The sequence below is a fragment of the Etheostoma spectabile genome, unplaced genomic scaffold (assembly GCF_008692095.1).
Source record: "Etheostoma spectabile isolate EspeVRDwgs_2016 unplaced genomic scaffold, UIUC_Espe_1.0 scaffold00570065, whole genome shotgun sequence".
NCBI classification, from domain to species: domain Eukaryota; kingdom Metazoa; phylum Chordata; class Actinopteri; order Perciformes; family Percidae; genus Etheostoma; species Etheostoma spectabile.
The window spans coordinates 64,580-79,269 of record NW_022605509.1 but is presented as its reverse complement, the minus strand read 5'-3'; positions in this window follow the sequence as shown (position 1 = coordinate 79,269).

The following is a 14,690-nucleotide window of genomic DNA, read 5'->3' as shown; positions in this document are numbered from 1 at the left end:
CTCCTCACACTCTGCAACTCTGGATAACAAGCTGAGACACACAGTGTATAACCATGATACCAATGCACAGTATTGTACCGTTTCTGGTTGGACAAACAAACGCTTCCACAACTTATACGGTCGGTCAGTTTAATGTATGGGATGTTTCAATGACACAATATGGAGTTAACAATTCTGTCATGTAAATTATAACATAAGTGTGCGTGTGGCGGCGCTTTCACTAGCTGCGGCCCGGAGGCTCTCTAAACCCTCTAAACTGTATTTAGTTGCATTGTACCTGTACATGTGTAATGACAACAAAGTTGAATCTAATCTAATCTAATGTAGTTCAACCTGAAATTTGAACTTTATTTTTTTATCCATCTATCCTCTATAAGACTTGTCACAGTTGGGAATCAAACCGATAGAGACAGGCATTTCTGAAGAAGAAAGGTATATCCTAAATGGGTCTTCAATCTATCACAGTGCTAACATTTATAGAAAGTAAAATACATTTAAACCACCTAATACATAATACCCAACTTACATGACTTTGGACCGCGGGGAACACCAGAGCACCCAGACAAAACCCACACTATAATAATAATTAGCTGATTTGAACGTTACAGTTGCAACTAAATAAATCATAATACAAGACAAACATTCTATTGCTATGCTAGCAGCAGTGACGTGCCTACGTCAGGGTAGGCAAGCTAGGCACTACCTACCCTGCCAAAATTCAAGAATAAAAATGTTTATTAAATGAATGTTTTTAATAAGCTTGTATTTGTATTTTGTACTGTTTATTCTTGTGATTTATATGTGTGTTATTCCAATTATTTAGACGGTACAATAACAAATGTAGCAGTTACGCATAATCAAATAGAAAAAATGGTAGAATAAGCAGTGCCTTTACTATCCATTCAAGCGATTAGCCAATGTTGCGCATGCGCACTTCGATCCTGTATTCTTTAACATGTACGGCAAAAGGCACAACTCTGCCGTGCCTTTGTACGTAAATGTGTGATTCCAGTAATCATCTCCGTTACATATCAAAGATGGACCAATTAAAATTGAGATTTTACTGGCCCTTTGCGTAGCTGACGTCATTAGGCCTTCACCAGCTACGTTGGAAATTCAAAGTCAAAATGACAGCAGCGGTGTCCGCCGACATCACAGCGGTGAGGGATTTCTCTAAACTCGATTTTAATTAAAAACAAAACACTAATAGCAAGAGGGAGGTCTACGCCAGCCTTAGATGGACTACTGCAGCAAAAGGGACAAAAACCCGTCGGATTGTTTCAAACTGACTGGTTTGGAAGAAGAGATGTGGCTATGTCGGGCGTCAGCGGCTGGACCTTTACGGGGTCCTGGGATCTGAACAACCCGCCCGCAGCTTTAACCAAGGAGGAAAAACCGTCAGCTCATATAATACCGGAAACTACAGCTTTGCACATTTTCCACCCTGAAACGGATTAAAACATCCAGTCGGAACCGGACCGGGCCAGCACGTCTTTCAGCCCTCGCCCGTCTGTCTATTGAGAGTCAGACACTATGCAAACTGAAGGCCTGGAAAGATGTGTTTTACAACGCTGTGATCGACGTCTTCACGAGGAAAGAGCGTCGGATGGATTTTATGTACAAATAATTTACCGATTCGTGAGTCAGAAACTATTTTGGGTTTAGTGTGATTGAACAAATGCTGCTAGCCATTTGCCTTCATAGTTGAGCAGTGTGTGTTTTCATTGTTGCTGACTGGGACTGACAAAAATAATTGGCCGCTGTGCAATAATTAGAACTAAGATGGTTTCATAACTTGAACTCTGATGCTGGACATTAATGTGTGTGTGTGAGAGAGAGAGAGAGAGAGAGAGAGAGAGAGAGAGAGAGAGAGAGAGAGAGAGAGAGAGAGAGAATATGTCACCCAAAGTATTTGTCTGAAATCTTAACTTTGCGGGAGCACAACTGTCATTGCGGTCTTCAAATCAGCTGGTTTTAGAAGTCCTAAGGTCCAGGTATAAACGGTGTGGGGGGGGGGGTCATGCTTTTGCGGTTGCTGCCCCGAGACTAGGAACAAGTTACCCCCCCCGATATTCGTACTGTTACAGATGTCGCTCTTTTTAGGTCCAAACTCAAAACATATCTGTTGAGTCTGTCTTTTAATACAGAGCAGTGGTGGGACAGTTTCATTCTTTTGTTTCTTTGAGACCTTTTCGGATTTTACTGTTTGGTATGTTCTCTCTTTCTATTGGATGTGATTTTACTCATTCTGTTAAGCACTTTGTAGCCTGATGGTTTCTGTAAAGTGTTATATAAATACATTAGATTGATTTTAATTGATAGATTGATTGGAAATGTCTTGCTATTGACCGTGCGTGTGTGCCGCGCTTGTGCGCAACGTTTAACCTACTGTTTTGATTATTAGCCTAAACAATAAATTAGGTAATCTGGCTTTCATAACTCAGTGCCTAGCCTCTTACTGACATCACCGCACGTCACTGGCTAGCAGAAGCCTGAGGCTGTAATGCTCTGCTGTACTGCTCTTCCTAGTTTAATTTTCAATTTTTTAATACATACTTTGTATACATTATTTATTCTTACATTGTTTATATTCTAATACTTGTATATACACTCACCTATATGATTATTAGGAACACCATACTAATACTGTGTTTGACCCCCTTTCGAATTCAGAACTGCCTTAATTCCACGTGGCATTGATTCAACAAGGTGCTGAAAGCATTCTTTAGAAATGTTGGCCCATATTGATAGGATAGCATCTTGCAGTTGATGGAGATTTGTGGGATGCACATCTAGGGCACGAAGCTCCCGTTCCACGACATCCCAAAAATGCTCTATTGTCATGTTCAAGAAACCAATTTGAAATGATTCAAGCTTTGTGACATGGTGCATTATCCTGCTGGAAGTAGCCATAAGAGGATGGGTACATGCAGGGCCGGCCTGTGGCTTAGGCAGTATAGGCAAATGCTAAGGGCGCAAACCATCAGGGGGCGCCCGGCCTGTGCTGTACCTGTAACGTAGGGTGACCAGACGTCCCCGGTTTCCGGGGACAGTCCCTTATTTTGGCTACCTGTCCCCGGCTGGATCTGTCCCCGGAAATGTCCCCGGTTTTCACTGTGACTGAAAGACCCGAAATTGGAATGAAAGAAAAAACGTTGCCGATAATCGCACACCCAACACAGGCTCCAGACCGCCAGAGCCAGCGGTGCTCAGAGATGTTTTAGAAAGCCGTATTTTACGATGTTAAAAATCGCTGAATATTTACATGGAGTCTGGTGCGTTTAGCGAACGCAATTTCGCGGACTTTTATGTTTTAAAAAGGATCTTAATCTTTAACAGAAAGGTCGACCTCCTTAGAAATCCTTTCCATAATGTTGTCAGACACTTAGAATATTAATCTGAGTCTGTTAACAGCTAAACGAGCACTTTTATGAACGTAAATACAAGCTGGACAATTATCCTATTAACTTACATTGCAGCGATCTCGTTTAATACTGCATCACTGTCAAAGGAAAATATGTCCTCAGTAGTTTTTGTTGTATCTGATTCTCAAGGAGCTGTTGCCGAAACAAGCCTTGATCAGTAAAGCAAAAGCTGTCAGTAGTTCAGTAAACATTACAACATTATGAAATATTGAGACTTTCTATCTTGAAATATTAAGACTTTCTATCTTGAAATATTAGGACTATAAGGACTTTCTATCTTGAAATATTAGGACTTTCTATCTTGAGGTGTAGTGGAGTGGAGTAGGAACTAGCAGCAGGGGTGGGTCTAGGATGATACCTGGGGGGCTCAGCCCCTAATGAGAACAGCTCTAGGTCTAGTGTCCCCGTTTTTAAGTTTTACAAAAATAAAAACATTACTTGTTTTGGAGGTAAATACGCTTCTGAGCTGAAAATGTCCCTGGATTTTGTCTGAGAAATCTGGTCAACTTACTATAACGTCACCTTAATTAAAAAAACAAGCCCGACTTCTTTTACCTGCACCTAAATCTCATAATGTCAAAGCGTCCTAAACTGTCTGGTGCCCAGGGGAGGAAAAAAAGAAAAGTAGAGGAGGAAAAACGTGACAAAGACAGAGGTAATGTTACAGTAAAGTTGATGATGATAATGATAATATTTTTTTGTTCAGAACAATGATCCATAATAGCATCAGCCGTTAGCATGACATAGTTGGCTAATCAATAAATAGCGAGCGCTATCTGTTAGTTTTAACATCAGTTAACTGTACAGTGATGCAAGGGGGCGCCACCTAAAATCTTGCCTAGGGCACCAAATTGTTTAGGGCCGGGCCTGGGTACATGGTGGCCATAAAGGGATGGACACGGTCAGAAAAAATGCTCAGGTAGGCCGTGGCATTAAAACAATGCCCAATTGGCACTAAGGGGGCCTAAAGTGTGCCAAGAAAACATCCCCCACACCATTACACCATCACCAGCAGCCTGCACAGTGGTAACAAGGTATGATGGATTCATGTTCTCATTCTGTTTACGCCAAATTCTGAATGTCTCAACAGAAATCGAGACTCATCAGACCAGGCAACATTTTTTCAGTTTTCAACTGTCCAATTTTGGTAAGCCCTGGCAAATTGTAGCCTCTTTTTCCTATTTGTAGTGGAGATGAGTGGTACCCAGTGGGGTCTTCTGCTGTTGTAGCCCATCCACCTCAAGGTTGTGTGTGTTGTGGCTTCACAAATGCTTTGCTGCATACCTCGGTTGTAACGAGTGGTTATTTCAGTCAAAGTTGTTCTTCTATCAGCTTGAATCAGTTGGCCCATTCTCCTCTGACCTCTAGCATCAACAAGGCATTTTTGCCCACAGGACCGCCGCATACTGGATGTTTTTCCCATTTCACACCATTCTTTGTAAACCCTAGACATGGTTGTGTGTAAAAATCCCAGTAACTGAGCAGAATGTGAAATACTCAGACTGGCCCGTCTGGCACCAACATCCATGCCACGCTCAAAATTGCTTAAATCACCTTTCTTTCCCATTCTGACATTCAGTTTGGAGTTCAGGAGATTGTCTTGACCAGGACCACACCCCTAAATGCATTGAAGCAACTGCCATGTGATTGGTTGATTAGATAATTGCATTAATGAGAAATTGAACAGGTGTTCCTAATAATCCTTTAAGGGGGGATAGAATGCAAAACCGATTTTACCCTGTCATATGTGAATAACGACAGTTCGGTGGGTAAATAGGACATACATAGAAGCTTTAAATCCCATTGACATGCCTTTCCTCTGAGAATCTCAAATTTCTAAACTGCCGCTGAAAACGGGCGAATCCCAACAAAGCCAAAAGATGACGTCAGGATCTCAGAACCTGTAGCTTTGTTACGCCCATGGACGTATAAGGAGAACGGTCCAGCCCCAACAACAAGATACAGGCCACTGACCTGAGACCAGTTCCTAATGTTGCTGGCGTTAGGTCAATTATGGCGGTTTTCCACTGCGTGGTATCTACTCGACTCGACTCGGCTCTACACGCCTTTTTTGGTTTTCCATTACGAAAAAAAGTCCCTGGGACCTGCTACCAGGTACTTTTTTTAGTACTACCTCAGTCGAGGTTCTAAGCGAGCCGAGGCGATACCAAAAGGTGACGTGGTTACCTGCAGACTGCTGGTTGGTCGGAGAGAATCGTCCCTCATGACTGCGTTTATAGCAAACAAGAGTGCGGAGTGTGTGTCCAGAACAAACGGGACATTTACAACAAATCTAGCCAAACACCGACAGATTATCCACTCTCTGCACTTTTCTCACTTTTCAACTGTTCGGGCTACTAGCGGCTTCATGCCGTTTCCAATATTGCACACTGTTACTTTAAAAAACAAGACAATATATATATATATATATATATATATATATATAACAAAAGTTTTTATTTAGCTTTTCAAGTAGCGCATCAAACCCTCCCAAACATCCCGGTCTTCTTCCTCTGCACCCCGTGACAGTGTCCCCGCCGGCTCTGCTGTCCCAGATGTATCCCAGTCGTTGTCATAAGCCTCTCCGTGACTCTCATACAGATTATACGAAGCACGGCAGGTCAGAACCAGAGGTCTCACCGGTCGGACATCGCCCACCAGACGGTCTGCGGCGTGAATGCTCTGAAACACAAACAGTCCACAGCAGACATGTTGGTGTGTAATCATGTTGCTAAAGTTCATGTACTTTATATAGCGTATAGTAAATACTGACTGCGACGCTGAACACATGCAGATGTTAGCTAACGTTACCAGGAAACTTAACTAACCCTTTTGTGTCGGCGAACAACCGTCATGTCGACGTCTGAACTCCGTCAGAATTCCCAAACTCCCGTTTTTTTAGCGGTGACTTTTGTTGCTTCCTTCAGTTTCTTTTGAAACAAAACATTTCTTCTGGCCGCGGCAGGTAGCCGACGTGCTGTTGTGAGTCGCGCTGAAAATGACGTCATCACGCGTTGCTATAGTGACCAGCCACGCTGAGGCTTTACGCAATCTGCAATGGAAAACGAACATAGAATGGGCCGAGGCGAGCCGAGCCGTGCCGAGCCAAGCCGAGGCGAGCCGTTACCAGCAGTGGAAAAACGCCATTAGATGTCCGACTGAGAACGCTGCTCCTGTACTTTGACGGGATTTACTAAGAAGAAAGTTTGGAATATTTTCCAGGATATTGACAATGAGCCAGGATCGTAAATGCAGAGTTCCAGGCTGTACAGGGAACGGAGACACACTCAGTCTTCCCAAGGAAGCAAACACTCGACGGGCAAGGCTGCAGTTTAAGGAGATCCCTGTGAACTTTTCCCCCAAAGACAGTTTTCAAAACTTTAGACAATTTAAAGCAGGATTTGCTAAGCTGCGGTTGCTGTTCCGACTGTATGGTCATCCCAACCACAAGCTGTAAGTATGATTTCGTCGCTAACAGTAACATTAGCAATGCTAACGTATCCTGTAGCTAGCATAGGCTGAATGTGTGTTGATCAACTGTAATGTCAAAGGGGCTAACGTTTAATTTTCCTAACTGTTCCCTTCGAATAAATACCCCGTGTTGTCATGTAGTTACATCTATAGTTCACGATGCATGTTTGTCCACTTTGGCAGGCTAATTTTTATTGTATTTCAGCAAGAAAGCTAACTGCAGCTGAGTAGAATCATGATAGTTTGGTTGCGAGCTAGCGTTAAGCTGTAACGTTACTCAGCTAGCTAGCTGAGTAACGTTACAGCTTACATCCCGTTTGCTTCGACGACAGAACTAGAAACGTTATCATTCCATATGATATCTAGTCAATCTTGTGAAAACAGTGTGTACATAGACTGCAATGTATTGATTTGCATTTTTTTAATTTTATTTCAGAGTACATCATAAGAACGACAAGACACGAAAGATGCAGCTCGCCAAACAGATGCTCCGAGTGTGTCATCTCGGGGGACACAACTGTCTCATAAGACATCAAGACCTTACATACAAAGGTAACCTTTCTAATTATTCTGACAAACCAGACGTCTTATGGTGTTTGTGTAGCATTGTGACTGGGTAGCATTTAGCAAAACAGTGTTATCTAATGTTATCATGATGAGTGAGTGACTTTTATCAAATATGGGAGCAATTCACAACACATTAGTGAACTAATTATACTAGGAATAGAACTATTCATCTGGATTATCACTGATTGGTCTGATCTCAATCAATTGCATTTCCTTTTGTGGGGGAGGCTGGTGAAAATAATTTGGACAATAGGCAGGAATGTGTATGTATACAAAAGGTATGACTGAATGCTAGACTGTGTGTTGAAGATGCCTTTTGCAGGAATGTACACGCCCTATGAACTTTGTCATTCAACAAAACAAGTCTTTAGAAAAGGCAAATGTGAATGAGGGGACAAATTGTCTGCAGAAACTGGTTTTGTTCAGTGAAGGAGTGAGACACAAGCACTAGTCTAGAGACATCAAGCCTGATGGCCGGCCATATAAATGTAAATCATTTCAGTTTTAAGCTGGTCTAACTGTAAGGCACTTGTACCAACACTGGTAAGAGTACAGCTTTGGCACAGCTTAGAGGTTTAGCAACTGCTTTTGCTGTGAGTTAACTGGAGTGTTTTGCTTGTTGTGTGTAAAAGGTAATAAAGTTATGTTACAAAATTTATGTTTTTTGTTTTAGATTGTATCTTGCAGCCACAACGGAAGACAGCCAAGGGGAAACTAATGTCCAGACGTCTGTTCCCAAAGGCCAAAAGGGGAGGATACACCGTCAAAGAAGTGAAGACAGAGCCAAAAGTTTGTAAGTTTAAATTTTTTTTTTATTACAAACAAAAAATACAAAATTGCATCTTATAGGTACTAAAAATAACTTTTCACACACTGCAAACAACAAATCTGAATGTGCAATGGTATAGTTGCTAAAAATGACTTTTCACACACAACAGGCTAGTCTTAGACCGGATGAGACTGGTGTTCGAGGAGATCATCCATCCCCCTTCCTTATCTGGAAGCAGTCCGGCAGATTCCTGGGCCCCAGGACCTGTGTGCTCAGCTCGACAGGCACCCAACCCGACATACTGCCCTGAAGCCTCCAGAAACTCCCTCCGTATACGCAGCACGACACAAGAGGGGATCACGACACGGACACTTCTACTAAGAAAACCCCAGCACCAGCTCACCAAGTCCTATAGGCCCTGGGTCTGCATGGCCTGCCAAGAGAACAGGGTGTAGTGGACAATCACATTTTTTATCTGTTAGATTTCAGAGTAATTATGATTGTTTTGAAACTAAATAAAGTTTTTAATTTTGTTGTCTTGATAATACTGTGTTTTTGTAATAATGCTGAACCAATAATCAATGGGTATTGTTATAGAACTGGTAACAGTGGTATCACATTGGCCTCACCTTTCCATCCCTCTGATTCTCAACTGGCCATGGTCAACTCTGTAAATAGTCATTGCATTTTGCAAAGAATATATATTGAGGCACACCGGATGAAGGCCAGGATGGTGAGTCATACAGGTTATCTCCTCAGGAACCTGGGTCATTCTTTTCATGACCTGTAAAAACAAACCATGAGCTTGTTATTTCATAATGTTGAATGAGCAGAAAGCATAAAGTAACTTAATAATAATAATAATAAATTGAATTTGTATAGCGCTTTTCCCGAGCTCAAAGTCGCTTGACAGTGTTTAATAACAACAAAAAAAAACTAAGGATAGGCAGAACAGAAAAGATGGGTCTTCAGACGGGACTGAAAAATGGTGAGGGACTCAGAGATGCGGATCTCATGGGGGAGGGAGTTCCACAGCCTTGGAGCTGCCCTGGAAAAGGCTCGGTCCCCAAAACTGCGGAGCTTTGACTTGGGGACATAGAGGGACCGGCTGTGGTGGATCTGAGGGCCCGTGAAGGTTGGTAGGGGGAGAGGAGGACAGTGAGGTATGACGGGGCAAGGTGGTGGATGGCTTTATAGGTGAGGACCAGGATCTTGTATGTGATCCGGTGAGAGGTGGGAAGCCAGTGAAGCTGTTTTAGGACCGGAGTGATGTGGTGCCAGGATGTGGAGCGGGTGATGAGACGTGCAGCTGAGTTCTGAACCAGTTGGAGCCTTTTGATGGAGGTTGAGCTGATGCCGAGGAGTAGTGAGTTGCAATAGTCGAGTCGTGAGGAGATGAAGGCATGAATAAGTCTTTCGGCAGCAGAGGGAGTGAGTGAGGGTCTGAGTGAGTGAGGGTCTGACAGCCGCTGTTTTGAAAGCAGAGGCGACAGTTCCAAGGGAGAGAGAGGAGTTGAAGAGGTTAGTGAGGTAGGGGGAAAGGACGGGGAGGCATGACTTCAAGAGAGGAGTAGGTATGGAGTCCAGTGAGCAGGTAGTGGGTTTGGAAGAGCTAATGAGTTTAGAGATATCGGGGGTGGTGACCAGTTCAAACTGGGAGAGGAGGCAGTGTGGAGGAGGGGAAGGGAGGTCAGGCCGGATAGGGAGAAGAGGGTCCGTGGTAGGCGCTGGAGTAGATACTGGGGGGTCAGATGCAGGGGATAGAGACTGATAAATGGTGTTGATTTTTTCTGCAAAAAAGTGAAGGAATGAGTTGCAGAGATCAGGAGAAGCAGTAGGGTGGGTGTTGGTCCGAGGCTTGATGAGGTTATTCATTGTGGAGAAGAGGGTTCTGGAGTTATGGCAGGGGTTGGAGAAGATGGAGGAGAGGTAGGCAGATTTGGCAGAAATGAGAGCCTCTTTGTAGGCAGTGAGGTGGAGTTTATAGGCTTCATGGTGGACTGTGAGAGATGATTTTTTTGTCAGGCGTTCGAGTTGGCGGCCAATTTGTTTCATTTCCCGGAGTGCAGGTGTGTACCAGGGTGACGAGGTGTTAAAGGTGACGATTGTTGTTTTGAGGGGGGCCAGAGAGTTAAGGGAGGAAGACAAGACGGAATTGAGGTGGTTTGTGAGATCATCAGGAGAGGTGAGGGTTGAGTCCAGGTGGAGAGTGGAGGAGAGCAGGTCAGAGAGATGGAGGGAATCAATGGATTTTAGATTGCGGAAGGTGATTGCTCAAAAGATGCGTGGGCGTGCGGTTGGGGAGGGAATGATGAACCGTATCAGTTTGTGATCAGAGAGGGGAAAAAGGCATGGATGGAGGTCCAGCACAGGTAGGTTGATGGAGCAAACCAGGTCGAGGATGTGTCCTTTGTCATGGGTGGGGAATGTGACATGTTGGGTGAGAGTGAATATGTCCAGTAAAGTGGTGAATTCTGATGACAGCTTGCAGGTGGGGGAGTCGATATGGATGTTGAAGTCACCGAGTAGCAGCAGACGTGAGGAGAGAGATGAGGCTAGCGTTAGAAGTTCTGCGAAATCTGAGAGGAAGGAGGGATTGGGTTTAGGTGGCCGATAGATGAGGAGAACTGTCATGGAGGAAAGAGCTTTGAAGGCGAGATATTCAAATGAGGACACAGAGGGGAGGGTGAGTTCAGTGATCCGGAAGTTCTGACTGTAAATGACGGCAAGGCCGCCACCACGGCGGGAGGGGCGGGGTTTGCAAATGTAATTGTATCCAGTGGGGGATGCTTGATTGAGGAAAAAGAAGTCATTGGGTTGTTGCCAGGTTTCGGTGAGCAGAAGAAAGTCCAGCGAGTTGTCGAGGATTAGTTCATGGAGGACTGGGGCTTTATTGTTGATTGATCGGGTGTTGAGGAGGGCAAAGTTGGCATGATGAGAAGGTGGTGAGATGAGGGCAGGCTGGAAAGATCTGAGGTTGTCCCAGTTAACAGTGCGTGTGGGGGGGTAATGCAATTGAGGAAAGACAGCGAAGGAATTTGTAGATGATTGGAGAACAGGTATAGGTGAAGTGTGAATACCGCTGCAGTCCAGTCCGGGTTTTTTGTGCAGCCTGTCGGTGCGCTCAGCTGTATGTGATGCAGTCAGGGAAGCGTTCCGATGACGTGGAATAAGTGCGACAGAGCGGGCCGGGGACCAGATGGATGGAATGGATTGTCCGTGGTGAAGATAAACAAACTTGCGGCGACAGCTTCTGTGGATGTAGCGGGGTCGTCAAAGAAGTCCGAGCTGTTTGATGACTGGGATGCAGGATGGAATGGAGAAGTTGATTAATTCAGCCAGTTGCAGAGGTGAGTATTTGAACATGATGCCGAGCAGAGGGACTGAGAGCTGCGTGGCAGCAGTTAGCAGTGGACGAGGGACACAGAGATGGATGACTGATGGAAGTGCCAAGGTGATCCACAGCAAGCCAGAGGGAGATGATGGTCTGGGTCACGGCTGCTTCTGGTTGGAATTTTGCCTGAGAGACAGGCTAGGAAATCGGGTTAGCCACTGATGTAGCTAGAGTTAGCCACCACGCGTTGAATGAGCACGAGCAGCCAGCTAGCGGCAAACCAACGGGGCAGTAGTCCGGGCAAGATGCCGAACGGCTTCAGGAACCAGGTGAAAGGCTGTCCAGAGGTAGTGTGAAGACAGACACTGACACTAACAAAACAAAACAGGAGGAAGGAACGAGTAGCAAAGCAGACGGAAAAGCGGCGAATAAACAGCGCCAGCGTCCTCTCGCGTCACTGTCATCAACTTGAGTTAATGTATCTAGTTTTAGTTACCTGAGGTATTTATTGGCAACATATATTTTCTCTCTCCTGGGGCATTTGTGCACAGTTTCCACAAGAACACCTGCCAAGGTAAGATGGGTGCACCGTAGTTGTAATTTTACATATTACTACATGTTAAGAAGGTAATAATCTCAAAGTCAGATGATCTAATCAGCAGGATAATACTTCTAAGATAACATTTGACCTACTGACACAGGCGAGAGTAGTAGTAATACTTTAGACGTAGCATACAAACAGCAGCTCTATGAACTAGCCAGTAACTTTCCAGCCAACTGGACACCTTGACTGAAACTGCGAGGGTACAAGTTGTAAAATATTTGTCCGTGTGCACATTAACTTATGTTGCTTACAATACTAAAAACAAGCCTAATACAAAGTTATTCTTAGGCTACAACACTGAAGTGTCAGTATTACATTAGTAGCTATAACAACGGACGGTTAATGTTGGGCTATGTGTTGAAAATGCAAATAACTGCTAAATGACCAAACTTACCAGTCTGAAGAGTCATTTCCAATCTCCTGGCGGGTTGCTCCTCTACATCAGATCCTTCCTCTGATTCAGGCTCAAACAGATACCGTTCAACAGCTCAAGTCTCCATGCTATCGCCACCTTGGATGTTTTAGTGAGTGTTGTTGGTCCTGTTGCACACCAACCAATCAGCGCGCAGCTTATTTAAATATTCATGAGCAGACCATATAAGGCAGAACACCTCTCGTTTCAAGCCAGGTCAATTTAGCAGGGTGGTGTGAGGGCCAAAAGAACAGCAAAAGCAACATTTTCAGCCCAACAAATGTTACATACCCTATCAGGAGACCTCAAGGAACAGCGTGATATACTCTATACAACCATTCTATCACCCCTTTTAGGTGAGTGTAAATTAGAGAATGTATGACATGAACCTACAAGAAAGACAGAAGATGGCATACAGCCAAAACTTGAAAAGTACCTCTACGCACAGAATTATTCACATGTATAAAACCGGGCGAATGCCAGGTCCTGCGCACCTTTCCTTTATACAACACTATCCAATGTCCAATCACCACGGGTTATCCCGCTGCAGACAAAAAAAAACAACTTCTTGTGACGTTGGAGGTGCTGATCGTGGAGGTGGAGGTGAGAAACATTTTTTTTTGTTTGGAGGTTTGTCATTTTGGATAAGCATCAAAAAAAGAAAGTTATTTTGATTATGGATGTGGTACTTGTTGTTGCAAATCTTGTTCTGTATATAGCTTGTTTGTTACCATGATCAAAACTATGATCTGAAGCTCAATGCTGATGGTGTCATGGAAATAGTTTTCTAATCAGCAATAAATATAACAATTTATGATCAACCCATATCAATTGCATGCTTAAAATGGCATAAAGGTTAAAGCCCCGCCCATTTCAAGACAACACGACCCACTTCCAGGTTAAATCCTGTCAACTTCTGGGTTACATCCTGCTCATTTCCGGGTTAGGCCCCGCCTAGTCCGAGTACAGATACAGATATAGATAATTCTTGTGGTTAACAGATACAGATAATGCTGTACTTGCTCATCCCTACTATTCAACATTTCATTATTTCATCCATGCGTGGCGCGGTGAATCCGTGCGTACTGTCACCTGCCGTGGAGACCCTGAGTTGGGTCTCCCTCGCGCTGGACTCAGTTTCACTGAGCCTACTAATTTATGAAAATAAATGGCACTACATCAGTAAATTCAAACTGCTTATTGTGCATAATTTGGACTGACATTGACATGCATGTTGTTCTGTATCTGTTGTGACACTGCCACTATGGGCTTGATTTCAACTTTGACATTAGACTTTTATTTCTGCCATGGATTGGTGCATTCACTTCCCGGTCAACATTTGCCACTCTGGGCATTTTCATTTATTGCTTATCCAAAATGACAAACCTCCAAACAAAAAAACATTTTTCTCACCTCCACCTCCCCGATCAGCACCTCCGACGTCACAAGAAGTTTGTTTTTTCGTCTGCAGCGGGATAACCTGTTGTGATTGGACAAAGAATGACGCCGTGGGCGCATTTATAGTAATTTCCATATTAATTTATCGGAGGAGGCAAGGCGGGGTCGGTTGCTTGTTCATGTGCGTTTTATACATGTGAATATTTCGGTGCGTAGAGGTACTTGGCTGTATGCCATCTTCTGGTGTGAAAGCTGCACATTCTTTTATAAGTGAGGCCCCAGGTGTATTGTGAAGGACAGGTTGGGGAAGGGGTGCTGTGTTTTGGAGGAGGGGGGCTGTTTGTTGGTTTATAATTTTGCCCCTGGCCCTGATTACATTAGCAGGAATTTCAGAGAGTTGTTCCTACAAGTCTTTCTTCATGCCTGTTAGCAAAATGCACAGTTCATTTATAGTTTGATGACAAATGAAAGTGAGGATTGAACTGAGAGTGAAATACTGTCCCTTTGTAGGTTTAATTGAAATTAAATTGCTTGCAAATGTAATGAATAATATTAGAATATATAGAGAGATGGCTCAATGTGGTCCCACAGTTCTACTGGTGTGATACTGGATTAATGTTTGAACTTTAAGAAACATGTAAACAAAAGGAATAAAAAAAAAAGGATTAAAACCGGTACAATTTAGACATAAGAAACTGTCTCTCACTTTC